This window comes from Oncorhynchus nerka, unplaced genomic scaffold (assembly GCF_034236695.1).
Source record: "Oncorhynchus nerka isolate Pitt River unplaced genomic scaffold, Oner_Uvic_2.0 unplaced_scaffold_3358, whole genome shotgun sequence".
NCBI classification, from domain to species: domain Eukaryota; kingdom Metazoa; phylum Chordata; class Actinopteri; order Salmoniformes; family Salmonidae; genus Oncorhynchus; species Oncorhynchus nerka.
The window spans coordinates 1-16,073 of record NW_027037937.1 but is presented as its reverse complement, the minus strand read 5'-3'; the positions used below and the strand labels follow the sequence as shown (position 1 = coordinate 16,073).

Sequence of the window (16,073 nt, the reverse complement as noted above, 5' to 3'; positions counted from 1 at the left end):
GATATATTATCTATGGGTACACTCAGAGATATAGAACTGATATATTATCTATGGGTACACTCAGAGATATAGAACTGATATATATCTATGGATACACTCATAGATATAGAACTGATATATTATCTATGGGTACACTCAGAGATATAGAACTGATATATATCTATGGATACACTCATAGATATAGAACTGATATATTATCTATGGGTCCACTCATAGATATAGAACTGATATATTGTCTATGGGTCCACTCATAGATATAGAACTCATATATTGTCTATGGGTACACTCATAGATATAGAACTGATATATTATCTATGGGTACACTCATAGATATAGAACTGATATATTATCTATGGGTACACTCATAGATATAGAACTGATATATTATCTAGATATATTGTCTATGGGTACACTCATAGATATAGAAGTGATATATTATCTATGGGTACACTCATAGATATAGACCTGATATATTGTCTATGGGTACACTCATAGATATAGAACTGATATATTATCTATGGGTACACTCAGAGATATAGAACTGATATATTGTCTATGGGTACACTCATAGATATAGAACTGATATATTGTCTATGGGTACACTCAGAGATATAGAACTGATATATTGTCTATGGGTACACTCAGAGATATAGAACTGATATATTGTCTATGGATATATTGTCTACACTCATAGATATAGAACTGATAAATTGTCTATGGGTACACTCAGAGATATAGAACTGATATATTGTCTATGGGTACACTCATAGATATAGAACTGATAAATTGTCTATGGGTACACTCATAGATATAGAACTGATATATTGTCTATGGGTACACTCAGAGATATAGAACTGATATATATCTATGGGTACACTCATAGATATAGAACTGATATATTGTCTATGGGTACACTCATAGATATAGAACTGATATATTGTCTATGGGTACACTCAGAGATATAGAACTGATATATTGTCTATGGGTACACTCATAGATATAGAACTGATATATTATCTATGGGTACACTCAGAGATATAGAACTGATATATATCTATGGGTACACTCATAGATATAGAACTGATATATTATCTAGATATATTGTCTATGGGTACACTCATAGATATAGAACTGATATATTATCTATGGGTACACTCAGAGATATAGAACTGATATATTATCTATGGGTACACTCAGAGATATAGAACTGATATATTGTCTATGGGTACACTCAGAGATATAGAACTGATATATTGTCTATGGGTACACTCATAGATATAGAACTGATATATTGTCTATGGGTACACTCAGAGATATAGAACTATATTGTCTATGGGTACACTCAGAGATATAGAACTATTATCTATGGGTACACTCATAGATATAGAACTGATATATTATCTATGGGTACACTCATAGATATAGAACTGATATATTGTCTATGGGTACACTCAGATATAGAACTGATATATTGTCTATATAGGGTACACTCATAGATATAGAACTGATATATTATCTATGGGTACACTCAGAGATATAGAACTGATATATAGAACTGATCTATGGGATACTGATATATTGTCTATCTATGGATACACTCAGAGATATAGAACTGATATATTACACTCTATAGAACTGATATATTGTCTACACACTCAGAGATATAGAACTGATATATATCTATGGGTACACTCATAGATATAGAACTGATATATTATCTATGGGTACACTCATAGATATAGAACTGATATATTGTCTATGGGTACACTCAGAGATATAGAACTGATATATTGTCTATGGGTACACTCATAGATATAGAACTGATATATTATCTATGGGTACACTCATAGATATAGAACTGATATATTGTCTATGGGTACACTCATAGATATAGAACTGATATATTATCTATGGTACACTCATAGATATAGAACTGATATATTGTCTATGGGTACACTCATAGATATAGAACTGATATATTATCTATGGGTACACTCAGAGATAGATATAGACACTGATATATTGTCTATGGGTACACTCATAGATATAGAACTGATATATTATCACTCAGAGATATAGAACTTATATTGTCTATGGGTACACTCAGAGATATAGAACTGATATATTGTCTATGGGTACACTCATAGATATAGAACTGATATATTATCTATATAGAACTGATATATATCTATGGGTACACTCAGAGATATAGAACTGATATATTGTCTATGGGTACACTCAGAGATATAGAGAACTGATATATAATTGTCTATGGGTACACTCAGAGATATAGAACTGATATATTGTCTATGGGTACACTCAGAGATATAGAACTGATATATTGTCTATGGGTACACTCATAGATATAGAACTGATATATTATCTATGGGTACACTCAGAGATAGAACTGATAGAACTGATATATATATCTATGGGTACACTCAGAGATATAGATATATATTGTCTATGACCTGATATATTGTCTATGGGTACACTCATAGATATAGAACTGATATATTGTCTATGGGTACACTCAGAGATATAGAACTGATATATTATCTATGGGTACACTCATAGATATAGAACTGATATATTATCTATGGGTACACTCAGAGATATAGAACTGATATATATCTATGGGTACACTCAGAGATATAGAACTGATATATTATCTAGATATATTGTCTATGGGTACACTCATAGATATAGAACTGATATATTATCTATGGGTACACTCAGAGATATAGAACTGATATATATCTATCAGATATATAGAACTGATATATTGTCTATGGGTACACTCAGAGATATAGAACTATATATGTCTATGGGTACACTCAGAGATATAGAACTGATATATTGTCTATGGGTACACTCATAGATATAGAACTGATATATTGTCTATATAGAGATATAGAACTGATATATTGTCTACACTCATAGATATAGAACTGATATATTATCTATGGGTACACTCATAGATATAGAACTGATATATTGTCTATGGGTACACTCATAGATATAGAACTGATATATTGTCTATGGGTACACTCATAGATATAGAACTGATATATTGTCTATGGGTACACTCATAGATATAGAACTGATATATTATCTATGGGTACACTCAGAGATATAGAACTGATATATTGTCTATGGGTACACTCATAGATATTGAACAGAGATATAGAACTGATATATTGTCACTCAGAGATATGAACTGATATATATGTACACTCAGAGATATAGAACTGATATATATCTATGGGTACACTCAGAGATATAGAACTGATATATATCTATGGGTACACTCAGAGATATAGAACTGATATATATATCTATGGGTACACTCAGAGATATAGAACTGATATATTGTCTATGGGTACACTCAGAGATATAGAACTGATATATATCTAGATATATTGGTACACTCAGATATAGAACTGATATATATCTATGGGTACACTCAGAGATATAGAACTGATATATATATCTATGGGTACACTCAGAGATATAGAACTGATATATATCTATGGGTACACTCAGAGATATAGAACTGATATATTGTCTATGGGTACACTCATAGATATAGAACTGATATATTATCTAGATATATTGTCTATGAGTACACTCATAGATATAGCACTGATATATTATCTATGGGTACACTCAGAGATATAGAACTGATATATTGTCTATGGGTACACTCATAGATATAGAAGTGATATATTGTCTATGGGTACACTCAGAGATATAGAACTGATATATTGTCTATGGGTACACTCAGAGATATAGAACTGATATATTGTCTATGGGTACACTCAGAGATATAGAACTGATATATTGTCTATGGGTACACTCAGAGATATAGAACTGATATATTGTCTATGGGTACACTCATAGATATAGAACTGATAAATTGTCTATGGGTACACTCAGAGATATAGAACTGATATATTGTCTATGGGTACACTCATAGATATAGAACTGATATATTGTCTATGGGTACACTCAGAGATATAGAACTGATATATTGTCTATGGGTACACTCATAGATATAGAACTGATATATTATCTATGGGTACACTCATAGATATAGAACTGATATATTGTCTATGGGTACACTCAGAGATATAGAACTGATATATTGTCTATGGGTACACTCATAGATATAGAACTGATAAATTGTCTATGGGTACACTCAGAGATATAGAACTGATATATTGTCTATGGGTACACTCGTAGATATAGAACTGATATATTGTCTATGGGTACACTCAGAGATATAGAACTGATATATATCTATGGGTACACTCAGAGATATAGAACTGATATATTGTCTATGGGTACACTCATAGATATAGAACTGATATATATATATGGGTACACTCAGAGATATAGAACTGATATATTGTCTATGGGTACACTCATAGATATAGCACTGATATATTATCTATGGGTACACTCATAGATATAGAACTGATATATTGTCTATGGGTACACTCATAGATATTGAACTGATATATTGTCTATATATACACTCATAGATATAGAACTGATATATTATCTATGGGTACACTCAGAGATATAGAACTGATATATATCTATGGGTACACTCGGAGATATAGAACTGATATATATCTATGGGTACACTCAGAGATATAGAACTGATATATATCTATGGGTACACTCAGAGATATAGAACTGATATATTGTCTATGGGTACACTCAGAGATATAGAACTGATATATATCTATGGGTACACTCAGAGATATAGAACTGATATATATCTATGGGTACACTCAGAGATATAGAACTGATATATATCTATGGGTACACTCAGAGATATAGAACTGATATATATCTATGGGTACACTCAGAGATATAGAACTGATATATTGTCTATGGGTACACTCATAGATATAGAACTGATATATTATCTAGATATATTGTCTATGAGTACACTCATAGATATAGCACTGATATATTATCTATGGGTACACTCAGAGATATAGAACTGATATATTGTCTATGGGTACACTCATAGATATAGAACTGATATATTGTCTATGGGTACACTCATAGATATAGAACTGATATATTGTCTATGGGTACACTCAGAGATATAGAACTGATATTATCTATGTACTATATAGAACTGATATATTGTCTATGGGTACACTCATAGATATTGAACTGATATATTGTCTATATATACACTCATAGATATAGAACTGATATATTATCTATGGGTACACTCAGAGATATAGAACTGATATATTGTCTATGGGTACACTCAGAGATATAGAACTGATATATATCTATGGGTACACTCAGAGATATAGAACTGATATATATCTATGGGTACACTCAGAGATATAGAACTGATATATCTATCTATGGGTACACTCAGAGATATAGAACTGATATATTGTCTATGGGTACACTCAGAGATATAGAACTGATATATTATCTATGGGTACACTCAGAGATATAGAACTGATATATTGTCTATGGGTACACTCAGAGATATAGAACTGATATATATCTATGGGTACACTCAGAGATATAGAACTGATATATATCTATGGGTACACTCAGAGATATAGAACTGATATATATATCTATGGGTACACTCAGAGATATAGAACTGATATATTATCTAGAACTGATATATGTCTATGGGTACACTCATAGATATAGAACTGATATATTATCTATGGGTACACTCAGATATAGAACTATATATTATCTATGATATATTGTCTATGGGTACACTCAGAGATATAGAACTGATATATTGTCTATGGGTACACTCAGAGATATAGAACTGATATATTGTCTATGGGTACACTCAGAGATATAGAACTGATATATTGTCTATGGGTACACTCATAGATATAGAACTGATATATTGTCTATGGGTACACTCAGAGATATAGAACTGATATATTGTCTATGGGTACACTCATAGATATAGAACTGATATATTGTCTATGGGTACACTCATAGATATAGAACTGATATATTATATATGGGTACACTCATAGATATAGACCTGATATATAGTCTATGGGTACACTCATAGATATAGACCTGATATATTGTCTATGGGATACACTCATAGATATAGAACTGATATATATATCTATACACTCAGAGATATAGAACTGATATATTGTCTACTCATAGATATAGAACTGATATATATATATGGGTACACTCAGAGATATAGAACTGATATATTGTCTATGGGTACACTCATAGATATAGCACTGATATATTATCTATGGGTACACTCAGAGATATAGAACTGATATATTTCTATGGGTACACTCATAGATATAGAACTGATATATTATCTATGGGTACACTCAGAGATATAGAACTGATATATTGTCTATGGGTACACTCAGAGATATAGAACTGATATATATATCTATGGGTACACTCAGAGATATAGAACTGATATATTGTCTATGGAACTGATATATTGTCTATACACTCATAGATATAGAACTGATATATTATCTATGGGTACACTCAGAGATATAGAACTGATATATTGTCTATGGGTACACTCAGAGATATAGAACTGATATATTGTCTATGGGTACACTCATAGATATAGAACTGATATATTATCTATGGGTACACTCAGAGAACTGATATATTCTATGATAGAACTGATACTGATATATGATATATTGTCTATGGGTACACTCAGAGATATAGAACTGATATATATCTATGGGTACACTCAGAGATATAGAACTGATATATTGTCTATGGGATATAGAACTGATATTATCTCAGGTATAGAACTGATCTATTGAACATATGATATATTATCACTCAGAGATATAGAACTGATATATATCTATGGGTACACTCAGAGATATAGAACTGATATATCTATGGGTACACTCAGAGATATAGAACTGATATATTGTCTATGGGTACACTCAGAGATATAGAACTGATATATTATCTATGGGTACACTCAGAGATATAGAACTGATATATTGTCTATGGGTACACTCAGAGATATAGAACTGATATATATCTATGGGTACACTCAGAGATATAGAACTGATATATTGTCTATGGGTACACTCATAGATATAGAACTGATATATTGTCTATTCAGATATAGAACTCTATGGGTACATTCATAGAGATATAGCACTGATATATTATCTATGGGTACACTCAGAGATATAGAACTGATATATTGTCTATGGGTACACCCATAGATATAGAACTGATATATTATCTATGGGTACACTCATAGATATAGAACTGATAAATTGTCTATGGGTACACTCAGAGATATAGAACTGATATATTGTCTATGGGTACACTCAGAGATATAGAACTGATATATTGTCTATGGGTACACTCATAGATATAGAACTGATATATTGTCTATGGGTACACTCAGAGATATAGAACTGATATATTGTCTATGGGTACACTCATAGATATAGAACTGATAAATTGTCTATGGGTACACTCAGAGATATAGAACTGATATATTGTCTATGGGTACACTCATAGATATAGAACTGATATATTGTCTATGGGTACACTCATAGATATAGAAGTGATATATTGTCTATGGGTACACTCAGAGATATAGAACTGATATATTGTCTATGGGTACACTCATAGATATAGAACTGATATATTGTCTATGGGTACACTCATAGATATAGAACTGATATATTGTCTATGGGTACACTCAGAGATATAGAACTGATATATTGTCTATGGGTACACTCATAGATATAGAACTGATATATTGTCTATGGGTACACTCAGAGATATAGAACTGATATATTGTCTATGGGTACACTCATAGATATAGAACTGATAAATTGTCTATGGGTACACTCAGAGATATAGAACTGATATATTGTCTATGGGTACACTCAGAGATATAGAACTGATATATTGTCTATGGGTACACTCATAGATATAGAACTGATATATTGTCTATGGGTACACTCATAGATATAGAATTCTATGTTATTCTATGGTTTTCCCCGTAGTGTACTCACCGGTTATAGCTAGTGTTGTGGGCATCATGGTGGTAGGCTTGACCGTGGTCGGGATGAGGCCGGTCTTGGTGAATGTGGCACTGAAACCCTTGGAGGTGAGAGTGGCATCACTTTTGAAACGCACCACCATCGTGTTGCCACTGGAATCCATGCGGCCTGGATTCTTACTACCACAGAATCGACCTGTGAGAAAACAACATTTCACTGTTCAGAAACCCCTGAAGAGTTCGATTAGGCCACTAATCAAACTACACAGTTAGTTATAATAACCCAAACTCCAATGTGTGGTACACTGATGTAAAACCTGGGCAGGCCTTATGCACCACTTGAATTGACCAAACAGTGACACCAATTATTATTTGATTAATTCACACAAGTATTATACAGGTCTCCGCATACATAGTAAGCTTAATAATAACTATAAATACAGCTATTTTGCATTACTTCTGTTTGTAGAGATTACATTTACATGCCAGTCTAAATTGGGAACCTCTCTCTATTTTTCCATCTTCCTACCCAAAACCTTTAATGGACATCATATCTTATTCATGCAGCCTGAAGTGAATTTGAGTGTTGCTGTGTGTATAGTTGATTTCACTCCCCACAGCCTGTTTCAACTGCTCCTTTTGCATGTTGATTACCATACAATACCTCCTAAAACTAGTTCATTAGTAAAGTTGCTCAAATTGTGAGACCTAAGAATATATTGATTGTGGGTTTGGAGGATTGAAGAGGTTGCACTCGTTGTCACAGTCTCTCTGTTCTCATAATTGAAAATCCATGACCAAAGTAGCCTATTTTAGAAAAGGAATATTTGAGTGTACCCATATTATGAGGGAAGGGTATAATTAGGGTATTTTGACATATTATGAGACTAGTGAATAAGTACATTTTGAGTGTTGGCCTACACATATTGTGCAACAGGTGTGTAGGCCTAAGTATGTCTGTACTATAAGTATCTATACTAGTCCAACTGCTGTATACCAGAGTTAGCATAACACAGAGTGATGTCATACCCAACATGGCGGAGCCGGTTTTGTGGCCATCGTAGACATCTATGTAATCTCTACAGGCCTCAGGGACCAGGTCGAAGGAGGAGAACGTCAGTCTGATCTTCTCTCCCTCTGGTACAGTGATCCTCCACTGTGGACCACATGCACATACTATTTCATTTCACCACACATTTCGTACACAAACATATCCATTTCGTTTGACCACAAACATCCATTTTATACACAAAGATATCCATTTTGTTTGACCACGAGCATTCATTTCATACACAAACACATCCATTTCATTTGAACACAAACATCAATTTTATTTCCATGACTTCATCAAACATTCAATCAATTACAAAGATGAAATCAATGATCAAAGATCAACGATTCAATCAATGTCAAGATAAATCCATTATATAACCACATGCACCAACATGAGTCTGATATTCCTTCTAGTAGATTCTGGTGGGGGCGGGGTTTTTGGCACACAATTGAACGTATTCATATTCCAAGGCAGGGGCTTTCTAAGTAAGGCACAACCTTGAGAAAAACATTACTGATAGAAGTGACATCTCTAGAATAGACACAGTCACTCGTCAGCAGGAAACAGGCAAGGGTGTCCTTTCTCTACATTTCATTTCTATCTACATTGCTTTATGCATAATTTCTCCTCAATGTTCCCATCCATCTCTTTCTCTCTCTTTCTGCCTGGAGGGTGCCCAGGTTGCAGACGACTGCATGCGCTGCATATTGACACGAGTCATGAATAAAAATCATCCAATATCTCCTGGGCTGTGACGGTTTGGACAGGAGCCCATCCGCCTCAACATCCAAGCCAAGAAGGAGACAGAAAGCAACATGAGCAAGCCAGATAATACACAGCCAAACAACAGGACAAAGCATGAGTCCCAATTGGCAACCTTTCCCCTACATAGTGCACTACTTTTAACCAGAGCCCTATGGGATCTGTAGTGCACTATAAAGGGCTATAGGGTGCCATTTGTGACGCAGCCCAATGATCTAATGATCCAAACCAAGCAAAAGCTGACGTCAAAGCGCTCAGCCGTGCTCCGAGCCAAACACGACGCGAGTTGCTCCCCAATCTCGATCCACTATCCAGAACACCAAGCATGGTCAACATCCCAGATGGTGCCTAGTGACCATGGATTTACTAAAGGGGCACCTCATTTGTAAACACCCCAAAATATAGGAGTCCGTTTCCCCACTGATTGTTATTGATGTAGCTAAGCTCCATACAGCACACGACATGACGGACCATGTTATTATTATTCACTTCCTCAGACAGAGAGAAAGCGCTATTGATTGTAAAGTACCTCACAGAAAGACTGGGGCCATATAAACAACGTGTTGTGGATAATACACCACTTGGTAGAAAGATGCTGCCATGTGTATGGCAGACTGTGTGTGGTACCATGGATGGCATGTCCTTGTGGAAGCCGCTAGTAGTGTGTGTGTGTGTTTGTGTATGTACCTGGTAGAGAGCCCCGTTCTCATAGTTCTGTGCTGGGAACCCAGGGGTCAGTAGATCACCGTGGTCACCTTGGAGAGCGCCACCAGCCCCGGCTATTTCTGGAAGCAGGTAGTGTGGAGATGGAGAGGACTTCAGCTGAACAGACACCTCAAGGATACCCACCATCCATCCATCCATCGCTTTCTCTCTCTCTCTCTCTCTCCTCTCTCTCTCTCTCTCTCTCTCTCTCTCTCTCTCTCTCTCTCTCTCTCTCTCTCTCTCTCCTGAAAAGTTCTGAATGTTCATAACTATGATCACTGTTGATAGATAATGGTGTTATTTTACCTAAAGTACTCTCTGGTGTCACAGCTTGGTACTTCGCTTTGAATCCCTTGTCTGTATTTCTGTCATTGGTGTCAAAGAACAACAACATAGTTTCCTAATGACACTATCGGCCCGGGTTTGGAGCGCCCACACAACCTCCCTGCAGAGTCAAACAGAACAGAAGAGAAAGAAGAAAACAATATGTGGATTACTGTACATATAGAACCTTTTATGTCAAATCAATAGCTACAGGCCATACGTCTAGACCTACATGTACAGTCCAGTATATCTATATACCATTGATATTTTCAATACATTCCAATAAATGCATGTATGCATTTTTTGTTGCTATGTTACAGAAACAGTCGAGTAATGTCAAACATCAATGTGACATTCCGCAGTGCAGAGTTGACCTCCCTCTGAAAGTCTGTGATCTTGTTAGGGGCTGTAACTTAAAGTGTAGTAGTGAAGAGGCAGGCCAGCCAGGCTTATAGGCTGTGTCCGCCGTGGACGCTCTAATTTGGGTTTGACATCAAAGCTCAATCCCTTTATAGCCTTGGAGTGTGGATGGTCCTGTGGGGCTGTGTGTTGAGGGTCTGGGGAATAGGGGACACTGTGTGTGTGAGAGGGAAAGAGAGAGAGAGAGAGAGAGAGAGAGAGAGAGAGCGTGAGTGTGTGAGTGTTTGAGGTGTGTCGTGCTGCAGCCAAGGGGCAGAGGAAGTGTTGCAACAACGCTGCAGGGTTAGTTATGTGTGTATGCGCGTGTGTGTGTCTGCATCCATTTGTGGAGGCAGAAGTTTGGCTATGTGTTAATGTGTGGCACGGTGGAAAGTGTAACACAGCTGAGAATGATGGCGTGGCCTCACATTTACATCCACCAATCTCTAACTATACAAGTACAGAAAGTATAGAAAAGTACAGGAAAAAAAGCGAGTCCTAACCACAAGGTTTAAACATCAACGCTTTTGCACAGTCACCTTAACAGTTCCACCTCACACTTCACATAGCTTCCCTTTGCTGTGCCAGACATCCCAGCGTGTCAGCTAAGAGGTGAGAATGGACAGTTGGAGAGAGCGAGAGAGAGAGAGAGAGAGAGAGAGAGGAGAGAGAGAGCCTCTGGCTGGGTGTCTAATTCTCCCATCCTGTCAGAAACAGTCTGAAGAGCACACACCATCACCTACAGGCGTAATAGAATATGATATTAAATATTTAAATGTAATATGTTTGCTCAAGTAAATGAGCTTGTAATAAAATGGGTAAAGCTAGTGATAGTGGGGAGAACCCGGTGGTTTGAGTTGTATAAAGTCAAGGAGAAAAGATCTGAGGATAGATCAAACAACTGAATATGACTGTACGATGTGCTGGAGATACTGATACTTGTTTTCAACAGGCTCAAAGGACAGAAATGGAATTACATTCCTTTGAATTAAATTCCTTTGTGCCCCACCATACCTTAAGACATGCCAAGGATGGATCCCCTACCCTACACCTGTACCCCACCTCTCAAAACCCTGTGTGGATCAATATCTGATCTGTATAGCGAGCTATTTGAGAACACACTACCCCCCACTCCAACACACAAACCTTCACATGTGTCTCCTCCTCAGGTTTCAGTAATAAATGTTGGCCTACCAAACCCTTTGCCTGGATGTATTGGCCTTAATCCACTTAATTAGTCTGGCTCCAGTGTCTTACCGATGACTCCCAGGTTGTCCTGTATTGTAAAGTAGTCTGCTGTGCACAGGTCTGTTGCCTCCAGGGAGAAGTGTTCAAACCACAAATGGATCACCTGGAGTAGAGGAAAACAAACAGGCAGGTTTTTATTATTCACTGTCTTAGAGACTAGAGCAGTAGACATACTGCTACTTAGTAGGAGGCTTGACTGTGTGTGTGTGGGTGTGTGTGCATATGCGTGTGTGTGCGAGTGAGCGAGAGAGAGAGAGAGAGAGAGAGAGAGACAGGAGAGAGAGATTAAAATCGAGACGATGGGGAAAAAGAGAGGAACAGAGAGAGAGAGAGAGAGAGAGAGAGAAAGAGAAAGAGAGGGAGGGAGGGGGAGGGAAAGAGAGAGAGAGAGAGAGAGAGAGAGAGAGAAAGAAAGAAAGAAAGAAAGAAAGAAAGAAAGAAAGAAAGAAAGAAAGAAAGAAAAGAAAGAGAGAGAGAGAGAGAGAGAGTGAGGGAGGGAGGGAGGAGGGAAGAGAGAGAGAGAGAGAGAGAGAGAGAGGAGAGAGATTCAAATCGAGATGACAGAGAGAGAGAAAGAGAGAGGGAGAGATAGATAGAGGAGAGAGAGGGGGAGGAGAGAGAGAAAGGGAGAGGGGAAGGGGGAGAGAGACAGACAGAGACAGAGAGAGAGAGGGAGAGGGAGGGGGAGAGAGAGAGAGAGAGAGAGGGAGAGAGAGAGAGAAATGGGGAGAGAGACAGACAGAGACAGAGAGAGAGAGGAAGGAGAGGGAGAGAGAGAGAGAGAGAGAGAGAGAGAAAGGGGGAGAGAGAGGCAGTCTCAGTCTGGCTTGCTTGGCAAAGTGAAAATGTTTTTTTTGTTTTCCTGTCTCTTCTCCTTCTCCGGATGTCGTAGCTTGAGAGAATGAAAGAGACGGCAGAGCAGCCATCTGTCACGGTGTGAGCTGTGTTTACATCTGATCTAAGGGCTTTCTGTTCTGTTCGCCTTGCCTACCTACCGTACTGTTATACCCTGGTGTCTGTCTATGGTTGCTTCCTAAATGACACACTATTCCCTATTTAGAACTATGGGCTCTGGTCAAAAGTAGTGCACTACATAAGGAATAGGGTTCCATTTGAGATGCAGACTTATGGCTACGCCTGACATCCTTCCAGCTCAGAGACTCATATCAAAAGCACTATTCCAATGAAAGATCATTGAAATGATGATCTGTTCTGTTGGTGACGGTGATCGAAGGCGTCTTTTAAACCATTGTTCCGCTGCAGGTTTTGTTCTATATAAGTCAACCAAGCATTCTAGTTTAGAGTTGGTTTTTAAAGTGCAATATTTTTCAAAGTTAGTGATGTGGTTAATTTGATGTTTTTAGTCGTTATCTTAATGGTTTCTGCACCTGCCAAACATTCTCTCTAGCCGCTGTGCATTAATAAAAGATAAGGGGATCCCTTTGATGAATATTTATCAGGCAGACACAGAATCTCCTTTAAGGACAAGAGACCCTGTTCCTTACAATATGATTGGGTTCCCATTTTCCAATTTCCAAAATGGCCGCCTGTCTTTGTGTTCTCTTCTGCTCTGTATGTGCACTGATGGGTGAAAGGACAGGGCATGGAAAGGTGTCTGGCGTGTTACTTCCACCCATCAGCTCCTGTCAGATCAGTGGTCGTCATGGAAATGACATGAGGCTTTCTTAGATTATCTCTTGAAAGTTTAGAATTCTTAAAAATGCATCCATTCTTCCTTTCTCTCTTCCATGAGGTAGTCAATGATCCAACCAGTGACTACTTCAATTAAGAAAGAAAGAAAGAAAGAAAGAGAGGGAGGGAGGGAGGGAGGGAGGGAGGGAGGGAGGGAGGGAGGGAGGGAGGGAGGGAGGAGGAGGCTACATTTACATTACATTTAAGTCATTTAGCAGACGCTCTTATCCAGAGCGACTTACAAATTGTGCATTCACCTTAAGACATCCAGTGGAACAGCCACTTTTACAATAGTGCATCTAAATCTTTAAGGGGGAGGGTGAGAAGGATTACTTTATCCTATCCTAGGTATTCCTGAAAGAGGTGGGGTTTCAGGTGTCTCCGAAGGTGGGTGATTGACTCCGCTGTCCTGGCGCCGTGAGGGAGTTTGTTCCACCATTGGGGGCCAGAGCAGCGAACAGTTTTGACTGGGCTGCGCGGGAACTGTACTTCTCAGTGGTAGGGAGGCGAGCAGGCCAGAGGTGGATGAACGCAGTGCCCTTGTTTGGGTGTAGGGCCTGATCAGAGCCTGGAGGTACTGAGGTGCCGTTCCCCTCACAGCTCCGTAGGCAAGCACCATGGTCTTGTAGCGGATGCGAGCTTCAACTGGAAGCCAGTGGAGAGAGCGGAGGAGCGGGGTGACGTGGAGAGAACTTGGGAAGGTTGAACACCAGACGGGCTGCGCGTTCTGGATGAGTTGTAGGGGTTTTATGGCACAGGCAGGGAGCCCAGCCAACAGCGAGTTGCAGTAATCCAGACGGGAGATGACAAGTGCCTGGATTAGGACCTGCGCTGCTTCCTGTGTGAGGCAGGGTCGCACTCTGGATGTTGTAGAGCATGAACCTACAAGAACGGGCCACCGCCCCTGATGTTAGTTGAGAACGACAGGGTGTTGTCCAGGATCACGCCAAGGTTCTTAGCGCCTGGGAGGAGGACACAATGGAGTTAAGTCAACCGTGATGGCGGATCATGGAACGGGCAGTCCTCCCGGGAGGAAGAGCAGCTCCGTCTTGCCGAGGTTCAGCTTGAGGTGGTGATCCGTCATCCACACTGATATGTCTGCCAGACATGCAGAGATGCGATTCGCCACCTGGTCATCAGAAGGGGGAAAGGAGAAGATTAATTGTGTGTCGCCTGCATAGCAATGATAGGAGAGACCATGTGAGGTTATGACAGAGCCAAGTGACTTGGTGTATAGCGAGAATAGGAGAGGGCCTAGGAACAGAGCCCTGGGGGACGCCAGTGGTGAGAGAGCGTGGTGAGGAGACAGATTCTCGCCACGCCACCTGGTAGGAGCGACCTGTCAGGTAGGACGCAATCCAAGGTGGGCCGCGCCGGAGATGCCCAACCTGGAGAGGGTGGAGAGAGGATCTGATGGTTCACAGTATCGAAGGCAGCCGATAGGTCTAGAAGGATGAGAGCAGAGGAGAGAGAGTTAGCTTTGCAGAAAGGGAGGGCCTCCGTGATACAGAGAAGAGCAGTCTCAGTTGAATGACTAGTCTTGAAACCTGACTGATTTGGATCAAGAAGGTCATTCTGAGAGAGATAGCGGAGAGCTGGGCCAAGGACGGCACGCTCAAGAGTTTTGGAGAGAAAGAAAAGAAGGGATACTTGGTCTGTAGTTGTTGACATCGAGGGATCGAGTGCAGGTTTTTTTCCAGAAGAGGTGCAACTCTCGCTCTCTTGAAGACAGAAGGGACGTAGCCAGCGGTCAGGGATGAGTTGATGAGCGAGAGTGAGTGTAAGGGAGAAGGTCTCCGGAAATGGTCTGGAGAAGAGAGGAGGGAATAGGGTCAAGCG

The 16,073-nt window shown here is 38.8% G+C and overlaps 1 long non-coding RNA gene across 1 annotated transcript; it reads right to left on the bottom strand.

Annotated features, from left to right (window-relative positions):
• Positions 1-10,564: 10,564 nt before the first annotated feature.
• LOC135566782 (uncharacterized) lies at positions 10,565-12,826 on the bottom strand. The gene is made up of 3 exons (XR_010462182.1): positions 12,552-12,826; positions 10,878-11,016; positions 10,565-10,651 (listed from the first exon to the last, which is right to left on the bottom strand). It is a non-coding gene; the product is annotated as an uncharacterized LOC135566782 (long non-coding RNA).
• Between the last annotated feature and the right edge of the window lie 3,247 nt (positions 12,827-16,073).